The sequence below is a fragment of the Schistocerca nitens genome, chromosome 5 (assembly GCF_023898315.1).
Source record: "Schistocerca nitens isolate TAMUIC-IGC-003100 chromosome 5, iqSchNite1.1, whole genome shotgun sequence".
NCBI lineage: Eukaryota > Metazoa > Arthropoda > Insecta > Orthoptera > Acrididae > Schistocerca > Schistocerca nitens.
The window spans coordinates 791,706,251-791,726,416 of record NC_064618.1 but is presented as its reverse complement, the minus strand read 5'-3'; positions in this window follow the sequence as shown (position 1 = coordinate 791,726,416).

Genomic DNA, 20,166 nt, shown 5'->3' with positions numbered 1-20,166 from the left:
CAAGGCGGAGGAGTGGCCAATATGTAAAAAGAGGGATCCCCCACCACCAGGTATTCTTACCAGCTACCAACAAAATCGAAGCAGTGGCGGTGGAAGTAACCACTGCCACTGGACCCCTAACAATTGTCGCAGTCTTCCGACCCCCACATGACCAGATAGATGAGGGAGACATAGCTGCTCTAGGGCAAATTGAAGGCAAACTCATAATAGGGGGAGACTTCAATGCCAAACATCCTGACTGGAATTCTAGAGTAACCTCCAGAGCAGGCGCCAAACTGCAACAACTAGCGCGCACCCACCACTTCGAAACATGGGGTCCAGTCGAGCCCACACATTTTCCAAAAAATGGAGCCAGGCCCGACGTGTTAGACATAGCTCTCACTAGGAGGATCGCAGGGTTTGTGGCCGCAAGGACAATCAACAGAATGTCCTCCGACCACAACCCAGTGATTCTGGAGGTCGATGTGGGAGAATGGGTAGCACTCCCACGGTACCAGACGTCGTACAAACGTACAGACTGGGAGCGATACCAAGAAACTGTCGCCTCTGATATCGCTCGCGCTCCGCCACCTACTGCGGAAACAGTAGAACAAGCGCTACAAGACCTAACAGGCACCATCTTGCAGGCAGCGGAAGAAGCCACCCCTCCACAAAGGGATGGCCCTCCGCCGCAAATACAGCTCCCGGAACACTTGCTAGCTCAAATTCGACACAAGAACAGAGTGGCAAAAGAGTGGAAGATCACCAGAAACCAGGCCACCAGGAGGCTGCTCAATCGTCTACAGAGAGAACTAAAGGTAGCGCTCAATGAGCACAGAAACCAGCAATGGCAAAACCGCCTCACAGCTCTCAAAGTAGACGACCATACACTATGGCAAGCGACCAAACAGTTTACAAAACGACGCGCTAGGATGCCGCCACTGCATGGCGAGCGTGGACTGGTCTACAGCCATGCTGGAAAGGCCAACGCCCTCGCCGACTCCTTCGAGAAGCAGTTTCAAACGGCAGAACCCCAGGATGAAGAGCATGAAGAGGTAGTTAGTCGTCAACTGGCCGTCTTCCTCAATGCTGAGGAGGACCCAGAGGACGAACCCATACTTTTTGCCCCCGAGGACGTGGCAAGAGTAATCAGGTCCCTACCTACAAAAAAGGCGCCAGGGCACGATAGTGTCACAAACCAGCTAGTCAAAAAACTCCCACCCACAGCGATCACACACCTCGCGAACGTCCTCAACGAGATTACTCGTTCCCGTATTTTCCCAGCTTGCTGGAAACATGCGGAAGTGGTCGCGATACACAAACCAGGGAAAGACCCTCTATTCCCGCAGCACTACAGGCCGATTAGCCTCTTGCCAACTCTCAGCAAGATCTATGAGCGCCTCCTGCTAAGACCCATACAAGAACATATTACCAGAGAGCAAATTCTGCCGGATTTCCAATTCGGATTCCGGCAGAACCACTCTGCCCCACAACAGGTCATGAGAGTGGTTGAAGCAGCCACGGAGGGCTTCAACCACAGAGGCTACTGCGGGATAGTGCTACTAGACGTAGCCAAAGCCTTTGATTCAGTATGGCATAGAGGGCTACTCTACAAGTTGTACACACAAGGGTTTCCTGGGAGTATAGTTCAGCTGATCAAGAGCTATCTCACCAATAGGACTTTCTCCGTCAAAGTAGAAACTGCCACCTCCACCAGAAGGCGTATTCGTGCTGGGGTGCCACAGGGATCGGTCCTGGGGCCCGTATTGTACAGTTTGTACACTGCGGACACTCCAACGGCCCCCCTGGTGCATACTGCGCAGTACGCTGACGATACAGCCTTCTACACGAGAAACGCGAACAAGGACCTGGTCATTCGTAGGCTACAAAGGGTTTTAGATGACACAGAAACCTGGGCCCGTCGCTGGCGCATCACCATCAACTCGGAGAAGACACAGGCAATGCTGATTACCCGCAGGCTCGGAAGGCGCGTACCTCCTCAACGTCCCCCCCTCCACCTTCACCTAAATGGAACCCAACTCCCCTGGCGCAGAACCGCCAAGTACCTTGGTGTAACCCTGGACTCTCGTCTTACGTGGAAACCCCACATAGACGAGGTCCACAGGAAGGTCTGCGTCAGAATGTCCATCCTATACCCTATCCTGAACACAACCAGCTCCCTTCCTTGCCCAGTAGCAGTAAATGTATACCAGGCCCTGATCCGGCCGGTAATGGAGTATGCGTGCCCTGTCTGGGGATACGCGGCAAAGCAGCACCTGGACAAACTCCAGAGGCTGCAGAACCGCGCCCTCAGAAGGGCATTGCACCTACCTCTCGGATTCCCTACGGACGACTTGCACGCCGCAGCCGAAATCCCACTCCTGAGAGAGCGTTTCCAGGATCTGGCAAGGGCCTTCTATGAGGGTTCTTCCAGATCCGGAAATGCACTCATCCACTCCCTAGGTCGGTATGACATGTCCCGCGATAAGCATAAGCGCCCTATGACGATCTTCGACGACTAAGTCGAAGAGAAAAATCCCAATATCCATTCCCAAATCCTGCTCCTACCCAAACCACTACAATTATCTCGCCAAACCTCAGGCAAGTACCAGACTCACACAGAACAAACATCACATTTCATAGACACCAAAAAAAAAAAAAATACAGAAATAATCATACACACAAGTACACAGGGGAGTAAAAGCCGAAAGGCTACAAACTCCCCCTCACACTTCTCCAAAGAGGAGAAAGTATTAGATGTAAGCAGCAGCATCCCGACACTTCGCTTGAAGATGATGGGTACGAAACCCTTCGAAACGTTGCGAGAAGACGACGCCTTTACTCGGCTGATCACCCGAGAAGATTTCACGAATGGAATACGCCGAGAAAGTCTCAAATCACATTTAACATACCTCTACGGGGAGGATATCCATCGCAGCTACCAGATGCTACAGAAACTACGACTCAAGACGGGCAAGCTGCTTAGCAGACTGGCCTTCTTACAACGGTGTCGAGATAAAGAAGTGTTGCCGAAATTTGCCAACTTGCGACACCCTGTTAGCACAACAAGATCCAGACGCATACTACAACGAGCCGGTGCGGCCCTGGTGCGCGAACACATACGGGTCACCAGGCAGGAGTTAGATAAGAACGCAAGGATGCTGCTTACTCAACACCTTCGATTGGCATCCTATCTCCCACCACACACATGGGAGTGGATCGACGGAAACACATATGCAAGCAGCGAGATCCACAAGAGAAAAGCCACGGCAAAACAATGTGGCAAGTTCACCAGACTGTCTGGAGCCCGGCAACATGCCGACCACACAACCAATGCCAAGACTGTCATCAATCTGGCAGGCAAAGAACTGGACGAGACCACAATATCAGTGCTGTCGAGAGGACTTAACTTTGCTCCAGTACCCAGGACACTACCTAAGCGAGACATTATCAGCAGCATCGAGCAAGCCGTGCGCGGCCTCCCTACGGAGGCAGCTGAGGAGGTTAGGAGAGAGACGTGCAGGGTCCTGGAGAAGGCAAAAATGCCCAAGAACAACATAACGTCTGCTGAATGGAAGGCTCTTAAGGCCCTACGTGAGGATGAGGACACTGTCGTTCTAGCTGCTGACAAAGGCAATGCCACGGTGATACTGAGGAAAGAAGATTATTGGCAGAAGATAAACTCACTGCTACAAGATACTGCCTACAAGCAACTGGACAAGGACACGACAGCTTCCGTGACTCGCAAGACCATCGCCTTGCTCAATGACTCTGGACTGGAAAAGGACGTCATCAGGAAGCTGTACCCCAGAGCACCGGCACCACCACGGCTATATGGGCTCCCTAAGATCCACAAAGACGGGGTTCCATTGCGACCCATAGTGAGCACCATCAACTCACCGACATATGGTTTAGCCAAGTACCTAGCACAACTGCTCAAACCGATCGTGGGTCACTGTGAGCACCATGTCAAGAACTCGGCGGAGTTTGTGAAGGTACTACAAGGCTTTCGCCTGGATAAAGAAGATCTTCTTGTCAGCTTTGACGTCACCTCACTCTTCACACGAGTACCACTGGAAGACTCCCTAGCGCTGCTCGAAACACGCTTTAGTGAGGACACAATAAAGCTGTTCCGGCATGTGTTAACAAACACCTACTTCAATTGTGGAGGCAAATTTTATGAACAAGTGGATGGTGTAGCCATGGGGTCCCCCTTAGCTCCAGGCATCGCTAATCTTTACATGGAGCACTTTGAAGACATAGCCCTGGACACCGCCCCATTGAAACCTAAAGCCTTTTACAGATATGTGGATGACACTTTTGTCGTGTGGCCACATGGCAGAGAGAACCTGCAAGACTTCCTGCGACATCTCAACAGCATACACAGCAACATACAATTCACCATGGAGGTGGAAGAAAACGGAAGCTTGCCCTTCCTTGACATTCTAATCAAGAGGCACCCTGATGGCACCTTGGGTCACGCTGTGTATAGGAAGAAGACACATACGGATTTATACCTTCATGCACAGAGTTGCCACCACCCAGCACAACGCAACTCAGTGCTTAACACACTTGTGCACAGGGCCAAGTCTATCTGTGATGATGACAGCCTACCTGCAGAGTTACAACACCTAAGGAAGACCTTCCGCAGCAACGGTTATAATGAGACGCAAATCTCGCGCGCCCTACACAAGAGCAGGGAGGTAGACACACCAGAAGAAGAAGATGAGACCAGATGCCTGGCATTTCTACCATACGCGGGACCGCCAACAGCCAAGATTGCCCGCATTCTGGAGAAACACAACATCAAGACAATTTTTCATGCCCCAAGTAAAATTAAGGACATACTTGGCTCAGTCAAAGACCACCTAGGACTGCAGACTCCGGGCGTATACAGTATTGAATGTGAATGTGGTACGAAATACATTGGACAAACGCAGCGCTGCATCACGCAGAGGCGCTCGGAACACATTAGAAATGTACGCCTTGGTCAGACAGAAAAATCGGCGGTAGCGGAACATAGCCTTAACGAAGGACACACCTTCCTCTTTGAGGGTACGAAGAAGCTGTGTGACGCTAAAGGATTTTGGGATTCAGTTTTCAAAGAGGCTGTAGAAATTCGGTTGAACAGCAACCTGATCAATCGAGACACTGGTTTCCAACTTAGTGCAGCGTGGAATCCCGCAATAACTAAAATTAGAAGAGAACGCTCCGGCACGAAGACGGTAGCGGCCACAGACGTATTTGGAACCGGCAGGGACTCGACGCCCGGTCCGCGCCGCGAACCCCCCACCACTGGCGCGGCGGCCGATTCCGCAGGTACCTGATTGGTCGGCGCCCGGAATCAGTCACTGGTCCAGGAGCCTTTATAGGACCGCGCAACACAGCATCCCGACACTTCGCTTGAAGATGATGGGTACGAAACCCTTCGAAACGTTGCGAGAAGACGACGCCTTTACTCGGCTGATCACCCGAGAAGATTTCACGAATGGAATACGCCGAGAAAGTCTCAAATCACATTTAGACATAACGTCCATTCTAGAGATGCTTAGCCCAATATTGAGCTACAATAGCAATACACCACTATCTTTTTGCAAGTATTTTTGGGATGCACTAAAATGGAGGGGCAACACATTTAGAGTGGACTAAGCCTTGTGAGTGGCTGGACTCACACAAGATGTAAATGGAAGAGAATGGAAAACGACCTCACTATCAAATGGTAGTATACTCACAGTAGATGGAATATCAACTCAGTACCACTTTCCTTAGTCAAGTACCAATCGCATGAATGACTAAAATTAGGAAGAGCTATGTTGTGAGGCTGTCATGTGACAGAAGTTGGGACTTGCTTACATAACATCATTCACTCACTAATTTTGAGATGCCTCATTGTGTTCGTCACATTTGGGTTCTTCTCATACTATAAATTGCATTTATGACACTGTAACATTACAAGGCAATGGCATATTGGAGATCTGTCACAAGCACGTCACTTTAGGTATGATTTATTATACACTTAAGCACCAAAGAACTGATATAGGCATGCATATTCAAATACAGAGATATGTGAACAGGCAGAATATGACGCCGCTGCCAGCAACGCCTATAGAAATCAACCAGTGTCTGGCACAGTCGTTAGGTCGTTTACTGCTGCTACAATGGCCAGTTATCAAGATTTAACTGAGTTTGGACGTGGTATTATAGTCGACCCACGAGCGATGGGACACAGCATCTCTGAGGTAGTGATGAAGTGGGGATTTTCCTGTACGACCACGACTATCAGGAAATCAGTCAAACATCAGATCTCCAACATTGCTGCAGCCGTCAAAAGATCCTGTAAGAACAGGACGAACCACGACTGAAGAGAATCGTTCAGTCTGCCAGAGTATAACCGTTATGCAAATTGCTGCAGATTTCAATGCTGGGCCATCAACATGCGAACCATTCAACGAAACATCATCAATTTGTGCTTTCAGAGCCGAAGGCCCACTTGTGTGCCCTTGATGACTGCATGATACAAAGCTTTACGGCTCACCTGGGCCCGTGAACACCGAAATTGGACTGTTGATGACTGGAAACGCGTTTGGCTGGTCGGACGAGTCTTGTTTCAAATTGTATTGAACAGATGGATGTGTACGGGTATGGAGACAACCCAATGAATCCGTGGATCCTGGATGGCAGCAGAGGACTGTACAAGGTGGTGGAGGCTCCGTAATGGTGTGGGGTGTGTGCAGTTGGAGTGATATGGGAGCCCTGGTATGTCTAGATATGACTCTGACAGGTGACGAACGTAAGCATCCTGTCTGATCACCTGCATCCATTCATGTCCATTGTGCATTCCTACAGACTTGGGCAATTCCAGCAGGACAATGGGACACCCCACACGTCCAAAATTGACACGGAGTGGCTCTAGGAACACTCTACTGAGTTTAAATGCTTCCCCTGCCCACAAAACTCCCCAGACATGAACACTGAGCAAATACAGGATGCCTTGCAACATACCGTTCAGAAGAGATCTCCATCCCCTCTCACTCTTACGAATTTATGGGCAGCGCTGTTGGATTCATGGTGTCAATTCCCTCATGCACTACTTCAGCCATTAATCGAGTCCATGCCACGTTGTGTTGCGGCACTTCTGCATGATTGCAAGGGTCCTACACCATATTAGGCAGGTGTACCAGTTTCTTTGGCTCTTCAGAGTAATTAAATGTTAGTGACACACTCCTTACAACATTTTGAGCTGAACAGTAATAATGTTCAAAGTTGTATGCGACTGCTATGTTCATGTGGTTAGAAATGTGCAACTATGGGGTGGAAGGAAGTAGGTTCATGTCGAGGTGTATACTATCATATCTTTTCATCTTCATATTTGTAACACATTCTATGGATTTCTTAATCATGTAATACAAGTATGTTCTGCAGTTTCTCGGTAATTGGTTCCTTCAATTTCGTGACTTCAGTCTGATTAAAAAAAGTGGATGAAATTGCTCCAAGTGAAACAACCTGCAGTGACATATATATTCTTCCTTTCCACAAATATTCTGCTATCTTTTCTGAACACATCATGATTACCGAGAGTCTGGTTAGACAGGAGACCTACAGGTTAAAATCCTGCGAGTGTAATGAGCAGCAATCATAGTCTTGCTTATCACCAATGTTTTGCTTTGTATTCATAATGGGTTAAGATTTTCGAGGGTTTGATTAGGCAGGAACCTAAGAGCACAGTATAAACTGCAGAAAAAGAAACGAGTAGCAATCGTATTTATAGTCTTGTGCATTGCAAATATTTAGCTACAGCCGAATCCTTAACAGCCCTTTCATAAATTTTGATGGTCAAGACAAAGATTGCACTACATAGCGAATGAGAGACTTCATGCGACCGATTTCTGATTTATGCTGAATGATTGGACGTCAAGTGACTCATTTCCTATTTCAGTAGACTATCAGACGTGTTCTACAGTACTTCCGAATTTTAGTTACTTGTGTACCAAAGAGTGAAACTAAGGTTATAAAATACCATTTATGACACAAAAAGTGAGAAAAGTTGACAAACTTCTTATGGTAAGCTACTGAGAATAGGAACATTTCAAAACATCAACATTTATATGCTAGAGAAAATATATACTTAGAAACTCTTTAAGCAAACAGTATACAGAAGGTAAAATATAGAGTCTTTCTACCTTGCCTCCTCAATGGTGTTGATACTTGAAAAACTTCAAGCTAACAGTATAGAGAAGGTAAGATATAGAGACTTCCTACCTTACCTCATCAATTGTGCCGTTTTTTTCTTTCTAGGTAACAAATAACGTCAACAACAACTATATTTTATTCTTGGATAAAACTCATTTCTTCGATGTTATTTATTGAAAATGTTTCCTCAATCCATATTCCTATTTACATATGGTGATGGTTTGTCTTTGTATAGGCAACAAAAAAATTAAATTTTATCCCCCTCAGATATCTGGTCTCTTTTGAGGAAGAGAACTCTTTAAAAAATTTCCCAGTTTTCATGTAAATTTACAATGTGTCACGTAAACAAAGCAAAAAATAAAATAAACTTTACTAATGTACGTAAGTGGACACGGAGAGAATATGTTAACTTTCGATGTTGACTACTCCACAATGACTACATGACTACTCCACAATTCACACCTAAGTGCCTGACACACAGTTCATCGAACCACCTTCCGACTATTTCTCTACCGTTTCGTTCTGTACCAGCATGGGGGAAAAGTGAACACATATATTTCTGTGTAAGCTCTGATTTCTCTTGTTTTATTACAATGATCATTTCTACCCATGTGCAGTGGCGACAATAACATATTTTCGCTTTCATAGGAGAAAGTTGGTAATCGAAATTTGTGAAAAGATCTCGCCACAAAAAAAGTCTTTGTTTTAATGACTGCCCCTTACTCTATTATCTGTGACACTCCCTCTCCTATTTCGCGACAATACGAAACGAGCTGCTGTCCTTTGGACTTTTTCGATGTCCCGCATCAAATATCTCTGGTAAAGATCCTATACTGCACAGCAATGTCCTAGAAGAGGACAGACAAGTGTAATATAGACAGTCTCCTCAGTAGACCTATGGCATCTTCTAAGTGTTCTGCCAGTCAGACACAGCCTTTGTTTCCTTCACCGCAACGTTATCTATGTGGTTGTTCCTATTTGAGTTGTTCATAGTTCTAATTCCTAGGTATTTAGTTGAACTGACAGCCTTTAAATTTTTGTGATTTATCATGTGACCAAAATTTAACTGATTTCGTTTCTTTATTTATTTATTAATTTGTGTTACATTGATCCAGTATACAAGAGAATTGCATGCATATGGAGCGAGTCATAATTTTTCATGACAACTGTACTTATAGACACTAATAGATACAAATTATAATATGTGTACAGAAACAAAATATGCTAATAATTACAAGCTTAGCGGTTTCTGATAGTGAACAGAGGTATAAAAAATCAAATGATAATTTACAATTGTTCCACATTACAAGTTACAAATTTGATAGAATTGCAGTACATCATTAACCTGAGCAAAAATTTCTTGCTAACAAGTAGGCTGTCTTGTTCCATTACAAAGTGGTAATAGTAAATATTACAAGTATAGTGTGTCATATATAAGTTACAAAGAAGAAATGTTTACATTAAGGAATTCATTAAGAGAGTAAAAAGCTCATGTAGATACATCACACTCTTTTCTGAATCAAGTCAGTTGTCACATTTTGCACCATTCAGATATCATGTCCGGCTCATTTGCAGCTGGTTTTGAGCTTCTGATAATTTTAGTAGATGGTAAATCACAGTACCATAAGAGTGATGCTCAGAGATTCTCCTAAATCGTTCATATAAATTAGGATCAGCAGAGGGCCTATAACACTTCCTTGGGGAACGCCCATATCATTTCTGTTTCACTCTATGAGTTTCCATGCTTTACTATGTACTGTGACCTTTCTGACAGAAAATCACGAATCCGGTCATATGACTGATGAAATACTCCATAGGTAAACAATTTGATTAGAAGTGTTTTGTGGCGAATGGAGTCAAAAGACTTCTGGAAACCTAGAAATATGGAATCGATTTGAGTTCACTTCCTGATAGTATCATAACTTCTTGCGAATAAAGACCTAATAGTGTTTCACAAGAACGATATTTTTCTGAATCTATGCTATGTGCTAATAGCCCATTACCTTCAAGATAATTAACAATATCTGAACACAGTATATGATCCAAAATCCTACTAAAAATCCATGTCGGTCATAGGGACCTGTAAGTCATTGAATTACTTCTATTTCATTTCTTGAGTACTGGTGTGATCTGTGCAACTTTCCAGTCTTATGGTATCAGTCTTTCATTGAGCGAGCAGTTGTGTATGATGGCTGATTATGGGGCTATTTTATCAGCTTACTCTGAAAGGCACCTAATTGGTATGCTATATAGACCAGAAGACTTGACTTAATTAACTGATTTAATTTGCTTTGCTACACCAAAAATATCTGCTTCTAAGTTACTCATGTTGGAAGCTGCTGTTGATTCAAGTACTTGAATATTTACTTCATCTCTTTGCTTAAGAAATTTCGGAAAACTAAGTTCAATAACGTCGCTTTAGAGCCCAGCAATATTACCATTGATGTCATTCAGTGAAGCTATTGATAGTGTCTTGCTGCAGGTATACTTTACATTGGATCTGAATACCTTTGGATTTTCTGCCATATTTCGATACAGAGGTTCGTTGTGGAAACTATTAAAGACATCTCACATTGAAATTCACACTAAATTTCGACCTTCTGTAGAAATTTGCCAGTCTTGGAGACTTTGCTTTCTTGTCAATTTGGCATGCTTTTTTCGTTGCTTCTGCAGAGTTCCTGTAAGTTAATATGGGTAGAGGTTGTGCTTGACAATCAGAATATATTAATGTTTGGTTCCTTTTACTGACCTCCAACTCAGATGATATAAGCTGCTGAAAGGTTCAAGTAAAACCAGAGTCATGTCAAACAGGTATCCCACTCATACAGTTATAGTTGGTAGTGACTTCAATATACCACCAATATATTGATGAAAATACTTGTTCGTAGCTGTTGGTAGGTATGAAACATTGTCAGAAATTGTAATAAATGCTTTCTCTGAAAATCATTTCGAGCAGTTAGTTCAGGAACCCTCTCGAAGTGTAAATGGTTGCAAAAGTATATTTGAGCTCTTAGCAACAAATCCTGAGCAAATAGGGAGCATCAGGAATTAGTGACCACAAGGTCGTTGTAGCAAGACTAAATACTGTAAAACACAAATCCACAAATAATACACACAAAATACTCCTGTTTAAAAAAGTAGATGAAAATTCGCTTGACACCTAACTAAGAAACATTCTCTACTCCTGTCGAACTAACTACGACAGTGTAGACCAGGTGTGGCTGAAATTCAAAGAAAAATTCAAAGTAACAGTATCGACAGCAATTGAGAGATTTACACCTAACAAATTAATGAGAGACAGAACTGAACACCCATTGCCCTTCAGGTGCAGTTGAAAAACGCACAGGAGGAGCTAGATAGGATGAGGAGGGAGAAGGGGGTTGGGGAATGGGAGCTGGCTGTTAGCAAGAGATCTGCTAGGAGAAGAAGATTTTCAGATAGTTTTACTATTGGTGTTTACAATAGATATGACCAACTGTCAGAGTCTAGTGGAGAGGAATCTGTAGTAGCTGTAGATGTAGGAAGTATGCAGCAGACCTCAGTAGTTACTGTGCCTAGAACAGTTGCAAAGTCGAAGAGGAAGAAGAAGGTTCTGCTGTTAGGTAGTTCTCATAGCAGAGGTGTAGGCCAGCAGTTGCAGTAAGTGCTGGGGAGTGAGTACCAGGTCACCAGCATTGTGAAGCCTAATGCAGGGTTGGCTCAGGTGACTGTTAACCTAGGGGGGTTATGTAGGGATTTTACTAAAGAGGATCAGGTAGTGATTGTGGGTGGGGCTGGTAATAGTATTGATAGGGATGGGGAGTATAACATAGATGGTGACCTGGAAAAGATAGCCACTCAGACTGCCAACACGAACGTGCATTTCGTGGAACTGTTTCAGCGTCACGATCGGCCTCATTTTAATAAAGCCGTCAGGTGTAATAACATGAGACTTGGGGGTGCGCTGATGACAGGAAGCATGGGTCACATTTCATTGGTGTCGGTGGAGTCTATCAGCAGGATGGGTTTCACTAGACATGGCCTGCACCTCAACAGGTATGGGAAGGGGAGGTTGGCAAAGCTTATAGGTGACAGCATAGGTGGGGTTGGTGGGATCACTCATGGGAAAATTCCTGCAATAATGGGTGTTAGAGCTGCACCTTTTTAGATTGAAGTCAGCTGATAGGTATTCCTGCTTAAGGGAAGTCTCTCTAACAAGGGAATCACTTTTGACAAAGCTTAGGTATCCGAGTAATGAGGGAATTAGTATATTTCATCAAAATATACAAGGTATTAGAGATAAAGTTAGTGAACTGCTTATAGATGTTGACTCTGAAATTATTGGTATATCTGAACACTTCTTAAATAAGGAGATAATTCAGAGGCTTCCTTTACCAGGATACAGGTTGGCTGGCAGCTTTTCGAGGAGCTCTTTGCGGTGTGGGGGAGTAGCCATGTATGTGAAAAACAGCATCCCATTTGAGTCAATTGATGTTTCAAAGTACTGCACTGAAAAGGTGTTTGAATGTTGTGCAGGTGTGGTTAAATTTAACGCAGCTAAACTTCTAACTGTTGTTATTTATAGATCCCCAGACTCCGATTTCACAACATTTTTGCTAAAGCTAGAGAAGGTTCTTGGTTCACTTTATAGGAAATACAAAAAGTTAGTTATATGTGGTGACTTCAATATTAATTGTATAAGTGATTGTGCAAGGAAGAGGATGCTGGTAGACCTCTTTAATTCATATAATCTTATGCAAACCGTATTCTTTCCAACGAGAGTGCAAGGGAACAGTAGAACAACGATAGACAACATTTTTGTTCATTCCTCATTACTAGAAGGGCATTATGTTAGCAAAAAGTTGAATGGCCTTTCAGATCATGATGCACAAATTTTAACTTTAAAAGATTTTTGTGCTGCAACACGTGTTAAATATAGTCATCAGCTGTTAAGGAAAGCTGATCCAGTTGCTGTAGAGACCTTTGTAAACCTTATAAAGGAACAAGAGTGGCAAGATGTCTCATGTTCTTTGAAAGTTGCTTTCCGTTAGAATGTTTAAAACAGGGTACTAGCACAAACAGGCAGCCTGGGTGGCTGACTAGAGGGATAAGGATATCTTGTAGAACAAAGTGGCAATAATATCAAAACGTTAGAAACAGTCAAAATCCAAATGCAGCAGCCCATTACAAACAGTATTGTAAGGTGCTTAAAAATGTTATTAGGAAGGCAAAAAGTATGTGGTATGCAGATAGAATAGCTAAGTCTCAGGATAAAATTAAAGCCATATGGTCAGTCGTAAAGGAAGTTGCTGGCCTGCAGAGACAGGTCGAGGATATAGAATCAGTGCGTAGTGGGAATGTCCGTGTTACTGATAAGTCGCATATATGTACAGTATTTAATAATCACTTTCTGAATATAGCAGGTGAACTAAATAGAAACCTAGTCCCGACAGGGAATCATATAGCGGTCTTAGAAAAAGGTGTTCCGAGACTGTTACCTGAAATGCTCCTCCATGATACTGACAAGAGGGAGATTGAGTTAATAATTAAATCACTAAAGACCAAGAACTCTCATGGATATGACGAGGTATCTAGCAGAATACTGAAGTATTGTTCTATGTATGTTAGCCCAGTTCTCAGCCATATCTGTAACTTTTCCTTCAGGAGTGGTCGGTTTCCTGACCGATTAAAGTACTCGGTAGTGAAGCCACTTTATAAAAAGGGAGACATTGATAATGTTGACCACTTCGAAACATGGGGTCCAGTCGAGCCCACACATTTTCCAAAAAATGGAGGCAGGCCCGACGTGTTAGACATAGCTCTCACTAGGAGGATCGCAGGGTTCGTGGCCGCAAGGACGATCAACAGAATGTCCTCCGACCACAACCCAGTGATTCTGGAGGTCGATGTGGGAGAATGGGTAGCACTCCCACGGTACCAGACGTCGTACAAACGTACAGACTGGGAGCGATACCAGGAAGCTGTCGCCTCTGATATCGCTCGCGCTCCGCCACCTACTGCCGAAACAGTAGAACAAGCGCTACAAGACCTAACAGGCACCATCTTGCAGGCAGCGGAAGAAGCCACCCCTCCACAAAGGGATGGCCCACCGCTGCAAATACAGCTCCCGGAACACTTGCTAGCTCAAATTCGACATAAGAACAGAGTGGCAAAAGAGTGGAAGATCACCAGAAATCAGGCCACCAGGAGGCTGCTCAATCGACTACAGAGAGAGCTGAAGGTTGCGCTCAATGAACACAGAAACCAGCAATGGCAAAACCGCCTCACAGCTCTCAAAGTAGACGATCATACACTATGGCACGCGACCAAACAGTTTACAAAACGACGCGCTAGGATGCCGCCACTGCATGGCGAGCGCGGACTGGTCTACAGCCATGCTGGAAAGGCCAACGCCCTCGCCGACTCCTTAGAGAAGCAGTTCCAAGCGGCACAACCCCAGGATGAAGAGCATGAAGAGGTAGTCAGTCGTCAACTGACTGTCTTCCTCAATGCCGAGGAGGACCCAGAGGACGAACCCATACTTTTTGCCCCCGAGGACGTGGCAAGAGTAATCAGGTCCCTCCCTACAAAAAGGGCACCAGGGCACGACAGTGTCACTAATCAGTTAGTTAAAAATCTCCCACCTACAGCAATCACACACATCGCGAACGTCCTCAACGAGATTACTCGATCCCGTGTTTTCCCAGCTTGCTGGAAACATGCGGAAGTGGTCGCGATACACAAACCAGGGAAAGACCCTCTATTCCCGCAGCACTACAGGCCGATTAGCCTCTTGCCAACTCTCAGCAAGATCTATGAGCGCCTCCTACTAAGACCCATACAAGAACATATCACCAGAGAGCAAATTCTGCCGGATTTCCAATTTGGGTTCCGGCAGAACCACTCTGCCCCACAACAGGTTATGAGAATGGTTGAAGCAGCCACAGAGGGCTTCAACCACAGAGGCTACTGCGGGATAGTGCTACTAGACGTAGCCAAAGCCTTTGATTCAGTATGGCATAGAGGGCTACTCTACAAGTTGTATACACAAGGGTTTCCCGGGAGCATAGTTCAGCTGATCAAGAGCTATCTCACGAATAGGACTTTCTCCGTCAAAGTAGAAACTGCCACCTCCACCAGAAGGCGTATTCGTGCTGGGGTGCCACAGGGATCGGTCCTGGGGCCCGTATTGTACAGTTTGTACACTGCGGACACACCAACGGCCCCCCTGGTGCACACTGCGCAGTAAGCCGACGATACAGCCTTCTACACGAGAAACGCGAACAAGGACCTGGTCATCCGTAGGCTACAAAAGGTTTTAGATGACACGGAAACATGGGCCCGTCGCTGGCGCATCACCATCAACTCTGAGAAGACGCAGGCAATGCTGATTACCCGCAGGCTCGGAAGGCGCGAACCTCCTCAACGTCCCCCCCTCCACCTTCACCTAAATGGAATCCAACTCCCCTGGCGCAGAACCGCCAAGTACCTTGGCGTAACCTTGGACTCTCGTCTTACGTGGAAACCCCACATAGACGAGGTCCACAGGAAGGTCTGCGCCAGAATGTCCATCCTATACCCTATCCTGAACACAACCAGCTCCCTTCCTTGCCCAGTAGCAGTAAATGTATACCAGGCCCTGATCAGGCCGGTGATGGAGTATGCGTGCCCTGTCTGGGGATACACGGCAAAGCAGCACCTGGACAAACTCCAGAGGCTGCAGAACCGCGCCCTCAGAAGGGCGCTGCGTCTACCTTATGGATTCCCCACGGACGACTTGCACGCCGCAGCCGAAATCCCACTCCTGAGAGAGCGTTTCCAGGATCTGGCAAGGGCCTTTTATGAGGGTTCTTCCAGATCCGGTAACGCGCTCATCCACTCCCTAGGTCGGTATGACATCTCCCGCGATAAGCATAAGCGCCCTATGACGATCTTCGACGATTAAGTCGAAGAGAAAATCCCAAAACCCAATCCCTAATCCAGTTCCTTCCCACATAACACCAATCTTTTCGCCTACCTCAGGCAAGTACCAGACTCACTCACAACAAACATCTCAAGTCACAGACACCAAAAAAACTATAGAAAAAAAAAATCACACACACACACGTTCACAGGGGAGTAAAAGCCGAAAGGCTACAAACTCCCCCTCACACTTCCCCAAAGAGGGGAAAGTAATAGATGTAAGCAGCAGCAGCAGCAGCAGCATCCCGACACTTCGCTTGAAGATGATGGGTACGAAACCCTTCGAAACGTTGCGAGAAGACGACGCCTTTACTCGGCTGATCACCCGAGAAGATTTCACGGACGTTATGTCTGTCTCTCTAATAAAATCTATTCATATACTCCTTTCTGAAGATAAAAATCTCCGTTCAGAATGACTCCATATTTACGTCTTTGGTGAATTTTTTTTATGAGTATGAGGCCATGGGCCAAGGAACGTTTCTGTGCCAACAGTCAGGCCATGACGTGATCGCAATGCTGCTAAAGATTGTGGAGTTGCACCGATGTGTGGTATGGAGCTTGTAGGGCTGCCACAGTTGGAAGGTATTTTCACAAAGAATATGGAAGATCTCTTTAAACGTTGCCTCACATCAGCCTGCTTTGAATGGGACAACAGATTCTATAAGCAAACTAATAGAGTGGCCATAGGGAACCTACTCATTTCAGTGGTAGAGACCTTCTGTGTCTCAAAGATTGAAGAAACAGTAGATGTCTCGAGAGCTAGGCTATGCCAGTCTCTGTGTTTCGCTTTTACTTCTGATTAAAAATCATACACTGATGAGGTAGAACATTATGACCACCTACCTAATAACCTATATGCCCACCATGTCCACCTGTGGCAGACATAACAGCGGGGATGCGCCATGGCATGGAAGCAATGAGACCCTGGTAGGTCGCTAGCGTGAGGTGGCACAACATCTGTACACACAAGTCACCTAATTCACATAAATTCAATGGAAGGGGGCGATGAGCTCTGATGTCAAGTTCAGTCACATCCCAAATGTGTTCATCCAGGCTCAGTTTGGGGCCAGCACATAAATTGGAACTCACCACTGTGTTTTTCGAATCACTCCATCACACTCCTGAGCTTGTGACATGGATAATTGTCTTGCTGAAAAATGCCACTGCTGTCGGGAAACATTATCATCAGAAGGGGGTGTATGTAGCCTGCAACCAGTGTATGATATTCCTTGGGAATCATGGTGCCTTGCACGAGCTCGATTGGACCCATGGATGTGCATGTGAATGTTTCCCAGAGCATAATGGTGTCGCTGCCAGTTCGTTTCCATCTCACAGTACAGGTGCCAAGGAACTGTTCCCCTGGAAGACGACGGATTCACGCACTTCCATCGTCATGGTGAAGAAGGTATCGGTATTATCAGACCATGCAATGCTCTGCCACTGCACCAATATCCACAGCCGATGGTCACATGCTCATTTCAGTCGTAGTTGCCAATGTCATGGTGTTATCATTGACACATGCATGGATTGTCAGCAGCAGATGTCCATCACTAGGAGTATTTGGTCTGCAGTGTGTTCAGACCCACTTGTACTCTGCCCAGCATTAAAGTCTGATACTAGTTCAGACATAGTTAGCCACCTATTCTGTTTTACTAGTCTGTGCAGCCTATGACATCTAACGTCTGCAATCAGGGGCGGCTGCCCAACCTCATAACGTTTGGATGTGGTTTCACCACATGTTGAAGACATTCACCACAGCACTCCTTGAATGTCCAACTAGTCATGCAGTTTCGGAAATGCTCGTGCCAAGCCTCTGGGCCCTCACAATCTGCTCTCAGTCAAGCTCAGATAGATCAAGCGTCTTCCGAATTGTACATACCAACACCACATTTAGTGATACTATGTGCACCATGCATGTTTATGACTAGCAGTCACTTCTCACCAGGTGATGTTGCTATCGCCTGGGCAGGTTAATATCATTAGTAGGTCTATGGTCATAATGTTCTGGCTGATCAGTGTACATCATGCTAGATATGTTAAAAATGGAAGGTGGCAGTGTTTCTGTCAATTTCTTAACTGTGACACTCAGTGATTTGGAACTCCTTGTACAGCTACTGTGTATTTTACACTGACATATTTGATGATTAGCTTCCACTGCTTTCAGCACATCTTTCTGTAGTTGGCCACATGTTTCTACTGTTGCAACTTACCTTCCGCCAGTAGATTTGTAGAGCTTCCAAAGCAATCTATCAGGTCATTTACACATGCCATGAACAGTTCTTAGCCTATAAGAAAAAACATTCATGTTTATATTTTGCAATTTGTAGGACAGCCTTATATTAAGCAAGAAGTTAAGAAAGGCATATCATTGCATCTAAAACCTTCTGATCTGCAATAAAATCGGCTTTACCCAAATTTTTATTTTAAGTTATTTTCAACATTTAGGAATTTTGCATGTAAGTAATAAGCAAAAATTTAATATCTCGACTTTCATTTACAGAAGCCTGGCATACCCAGTGATCTAGGTACTTGCAACACATTAACAGTGCAGAAATCAGCCTGACCACATATGTCACATAGATGACCTTCTATTCTTTTAGTGATGGATTGCCCCATATTTCTTGAGGCCAGCTTGCGTAACAGAACCAAATAGCATGTAAGCACAGTGACTTACAAAATTAGCTAGATTCAAAACAATATATATGTAAACTAGCCTAATTAAAGTATAGAACAAAATATAGCTTCACTTAAAATAATATTGTGTGAACTAACCTAATTAAAATATAGAACACAATTTTCATCAGTTTGCAAGCATGTTGTAATTGGTAACTAACAAATTTACGAAAATCAACAAATTAATAGAAAATTTGTATTGTTTAATTTATCTTCAAATCATAAATATGTATTTTAGAGCCAACATACAGGGAAAAACTATGCTACAAAGTTTACTGTATTTTTTGTGTCACTAAAGACATAAGAAAATCAGAGCAAATGAGCAGTTATAGAATTGAATTTACATTTTCATGAAATACTGAAGAAATGTGATTTATGTGAATATGATCCTCATGTGTGAGTGTATTCAAGGTTACCTGTGATCTCTCTTTCTAATTAGATTATGAAACGGAATTAAAGTGATGTAAGATACAAAAAATTAACAGCATTGCTGTTAAAGTTTTGAGTGTGCCAGATCACTGAAGTATGATGTTCCTCTCAAAACCTCAGTCAACTTGTATGATTTGTATGGGATGCAGTATAATAAGGTAATCCTAGTTAAGAGTCTATGCAGGATACAGTGACCAATGTGCAGTGATCAATTTTCGTCCAAAGTGCTAGGCGTGTTCACTCATTTGTTCAGACGAGGAGGCTGGAACGCTTTACCATGTTTTGGCTGGTCGACGATGACAGAATCTATGTGCACGCCCTGCAGTCTTTCTCAAACGATTTCCCAGAAACTATATGATAAAAAAATCATTTTTGTGTCACTTATACCATTATATGTCAGGTTCATGATGATGTGCCCATCATTTCCTTAATAGTTACTGTGATGCCTACAGAGAAGTAACACTCTGTCCGAAATTCGAAATAGTTTGCAAAGAAAAACGGGGGTCTCTATAGTTATGCGTTTGGTGAAAATTGCATAATATGTTGCTGCTTATGAAATTTAGCTAACATATCGAATTTTTCTTTAGACTTGGGTGGAGGTCTCTATCTGTTACCAGTCTCAAGAAAATTGAACTGATGTAGCGTTTGCGATCGCGCTACGCCAGCGATAAATCCGCAATGAAATATCCACAACATTCTTCATATTTCATAAATGGGCTGATATATGGAAATGACACTTTGCTGAATGGCTGCACACAAAGAGAAGAGTATTTTACCATATGGTTATTACGTAAAACTCCACTATCTACTGTGTTATTTCACTAATTACAGACTTTTTCGGAGAAAGACTGTAATTTTTAAGGGCTACTGAAAGGAGAAACACGTTGGGTTTTGGAACAATGTAAGTGAAGACATTAAACGTTGGTTTTGCACCGAGGATGTGCTTTCTTAATG